Below are 4,411 nucleotides of genomic sequence, written 5' to 3'. Positions count from 1 at the left end.
CGGTGGTCATAATTGTAGCATGCAATTATTTGTCAACTGTACACAATAGTTGTTTATAGATTGGGAAAATAAAAACATGTACACATGTTATAAATCTGTAGTGAAAGTGATTGGCTTCTTGCACCTACATACACTTTTAAGCAAGGATATGTGCACATGTATGAAAATATCAAAGTTCAATTTTTGGTCATTACATATAAACCCAGCTTTCATTTGACGGAGCTCCAATTCACATCAGCTAGCTATGAAATTTTAGAGTTTGTCAAGCAAATTGAAGTGGTTTTGATATTTATATTTACTCTACAATAGAAACACAATGATACTATATAACCAAGTAGTCTCAGTGTATCCTAGTTCCAGTATCATGTATTTTAGAGCATGCCAACATAAGACAACATGGCAATGACGTTGCTTATGAGAAAACAAGATACCACAAACTGACCTCAGATCTCCCCTCCTCTATCCACACATGCAACCTAGGCTACCCATAAACAATTTGAAGCAACTATAGACCCAAATAAAAAACGGTAGAAAGATGCAATATATAACACTGGACATTGGATTAAGACATCACAATAAAAAGAAATATGAACCAGAATCAACCTTCTCAATTTGTTTACAACAGGTTGGGTGGTTTCACATACCGATAAGTGGCAGTCAGGAAGAAACAACCAGAGCTTGATCTTCTCTTCTGTAATCATAGCAAATTCATGTGGTATGCATTATACAAGCCTAAACTTAAGGTGAAAGAAAAATAGATAGACATTTAGAAGCCAGCACATATAATCATTACTAGGGTTATGCTCTCCTTGAGATGGATCACATGTACCAACAAAGGAATTAGACCAGGTACTTAGGAAACCTTCACTTTGTAAGTGAAGATATGCTAAAAGCACAATGTTATTAAGAGCATCTTTTCTGCTTGCTCTTTGAACTGAAATAAGATACTGAGAAAGCAAATAGAGTACTATATAACAGAAATTGAAGTGTGGCCAATATTTAAATAGGATGAGGGATAGCTAATGCACATTTTTAGCGCTGTGTCTTTGTATTAAAATGTAGATCTTTGCCTCTTTAAAGAAAGAGATGCCAAATGTATTTGTTGGTTTATTAGCAAGCAAAGTTTTTTTGAGTAGGCAACTAGAAAAAGAGCTTCTCGTGGGTTCCAGGAACATATGGATGGCCAAGAGGCAGTCGATGGCCATATGTAGCAAGGGGGTTGGGGCGACGGACATGCACGCACCACCACAACATCTGGGAGGGGATTGGGAACACCTAGAGTCGACCTGCACAGGCACCGCAACAACATTTTAAGGGAGAGCGGGAAAAGTTCACGGTGGCGTGCAACTGGATGCGAAGAGGACCTAGGAGAATCTGAGAGAGTAAAACCCTCAAGAACAATTCTTTTGTTGTTATGTTATCAGAAAATGATTACTTGTGCAGTTCAAGAATATGAAGAACATGAGATATCATCTCTAATAAATGGGAAAAGGAGTATAATTGGATTATGTAGACTCTATGCATCCTAGATTTAGAGAGCATGATCACAAAAAAGGTGGTCATAATTGTAGCATGCGATTATTTGTGAGTTGTACAAAATAGTTGTTTAACATGTACGCACCTTATAAATCTTTGTAGTAAAAGTGATTGGCTTCTTGCACCTACATGCACTTTTAATCAAGGATATGTTCTCAATATGCAAATATCAGAGTCCAACTTTTAGTCATCACAAAGGTACTCGGCTTTCACTTAACAGAGATCCAATTCACATCACGCCAGATATGGAATTTCAGAATTTGTTGATCAAATTGAAGTGGTTTAGATATTTATATTTACTCTAGAATAGAAGCACAATGATACAATATAACCAAGTAGTCTCAATGTATCCCAGTTCCAGTTTCATGCATTTTAGAGGATGCCAACACAAGACAACATGGCAATGATGTTGCTTCTGAGAAAACAACATACCACAACAAACTGACCTCAGATCCTACCTCCCCCACCCACACATGCAACTGAGGCTACCCATAAACAATCTAAAGCAATTACAGAGCAAAATAATAAGCGATAAAAAAGATGTAATATATAAGTACCAAAACATTGGATTAAGGTATCACAATAAAAATAAATATGAACCGGAATCAACCTTCTCAATTTGTGTATAACATGTTAGGTGGTTTCACATACCGATGTGTGGTAGCCAGGAAGAAACAACCAGAGCTTGATCTTCTCTCTGAAATTATAGCAAATTCATGTGGTATGCATTATCCAAGCCCATACTTAAGGTGAAAGAAAAATAGATAGACATTTAGAATCTAGTTGTCGGCGTTTCGAACCCGGGGGGTCCCTGGACCGACGAGTAAATTGTCGCCGCGTGCCCCAGCCCAGATGGGTCGGCACAAGACGGAGCGCGAAGGGGGGAGGAAGCCGGAGGGAGACAGGCGTAAAAAGGGGAAACCCGCGGCCTTCATGTTTGTCCCGCGCCCAGGTCGGGTGCGCTTGTAGTAGGGGGTTACAAGCGTCCACGCGGGAGGGAGCGAGCGGCTTACGCGAGCGCCGTCCCGTCCTTCCCCGCGCGGCCAACCCTCTGTAAGAGGGCCCTGGACCTTCCTTTTATAGGCGTAAGGAAAGGATCCAGGTGTACAATGGGGGTGTAGCAGTGTGCTAACGTGTCTAGCGGAGGAGAGCTAGTGCCCTAAGTACATGCCATCGTGGCAGCCGGAGAGGTTTTGGCACCCGGTTCGTGTGGTGTCGTGTCCGTCGGAGGAGAGCTGGAGCCTGGCGGAAGGACAGCTGTCGGGGCTGTCGAGTCCTTGCTAACGTCTCCTTGCTTCCGTAAGGGGGCTGAGAGCCGCCGTCGTCATAGAGCATGCGGGGCGCCATCATTACTTGTTTACAGGGACGAGCCAGATGGGACGCCGGTCTAGTTCCCCGTAGCCTGAGTTAGCTTGCGGTAGGGTAATGATGGCGCCTTCTGTGACGTGGTCGGTCCGAGCCCTGGGTTGGGCGAGGTGGAGGCCCCTCCGAGGTCGAGGTCGAGTCTGTCTTCCGAGGCCGAGGTCGAGTCCGAGCCCCTGGGTCGGGCGAGGCGGAGACCGTTGAATGAGGCCAGGGCTGAGTCTGAGCCCTGGGGTCGGGCGAAGCGGAGTTCATCGTCTTCCGGGGCTGAGCCCGAGTCCGAGCCCTGGGGTCGGGCGAAGCGGAGTTCGTCGTCTTCCGGGGCTGAGACCGAGTCCGAGCCCTGGGGTCGGGCGAAGCAGAGTTCGTCGTCTTCCGGGGCTGAGCCCGAGTCCGAGCCCTAGGGTCGGGCGAAGCGGAGTTCGTCGTCTTCCGGGGCTGAGCCCGAGTCCGAGCCCTGGGGTCGGGCGAAGCGGAGTTCGTCGTCTTCCGGGGCTGAGCCCGAGTCCGAGCCCTGGGGTCGGGTGATGCGGAGTTCGTCGTCTTCCGGGGCTGAGCCCGCGTCTGAGCCCTGGGGTCGGGCGAAGCGGAGTTCGTCGTCTTCTGGGGCTGAGCCCGAGTCCGAGCCCTGGGGTCGGGCGAAGCGGAGTTCGTCGTCTTCTGGGGCTGAGCCCGAGTCCGAGCCCTGGGGTCGGGCGAAGCGAAGTTTGTCGTCTTCCGGGGCTGAGCCCGAGTCCGTGCCCTAGGGTCGGGCGAAGCGGAGTTCGTCGTCTTCCGGGGCTGAGCCCGAGTCCGAGCCCTGGGGTCGGGCAAAGCGGAGTTTGTCGTCTTCCGGGGCTGAGCCCGAGTCCGAGCCCTGGGGTCGGGCGATGCAGAGCTTCCTATGGCGCCTGAGGCCGGACTTGGCTGCTGTCAGCCTCGCTCTGTCGAGCGGCACTGCAGTCGGAGCGGCGCAGGCGGCGCTGTCCTCTTGTCAGGCCGGTCAGTGGAGCGGCGAAGTGACTGCGGTCACTTCGGCTCTGTCGACTGAAGGACGCGTGTCAGGATAAGGTGTCAGGCCACGTTTGCATTAAATGTTTGCGTTAAATGCTCCTGCGATACGGTCGGTCGGCGTGGCGACTTGGCCAAGGTTGCTTCTTGGTGAAGACTGGGCCTCGAGCGAGCCGAAGGTGCGCCCGTTGCTTGAGGGGGTCCTCGGGCGAGACGTGAATCCTCCGGGGCCGGCTGCCCTTGCCCGAGGCGGGGCTCGGGCGAGGCGAGATCGTGTCCCTTGAGTGGACCGAGCCTTGACTTAATTGTACCCATCAGGCCTTTGCAGCTTTGTGCTGATGGGGGTTACCAACTAAGATTAGGAGTCTTGAGGGTACCCCTAATTATGGTCCCCGACACTAGTACATATGATCGTTACTAGGATTATGCCCTCCTTGAAATGGATCACATGGACCAACAAAGAAACTAGACCAAGTACTTAGGAAACCTGCACTTTGTAAATGAAGATATGCCGAAAGCACAA

Source organism: Zea mays, chromosome 7, assembly GCF_902167145.1.
Source record: "Zea mays cultivar B73 chromosome 7, Zm-B73-REFERENCE-NAM-5.0, whole genome shotgun sequence".
Taxonomy (NCBI): domain Eukaryota; kingdom Viridiplantae; phylum Streptophyta; class Magnoliopsida; order Poales; family Poaceae; genus Zea; species Zea mays.
Note: the sequence above shows the minus strand (reverse complement) of the source record.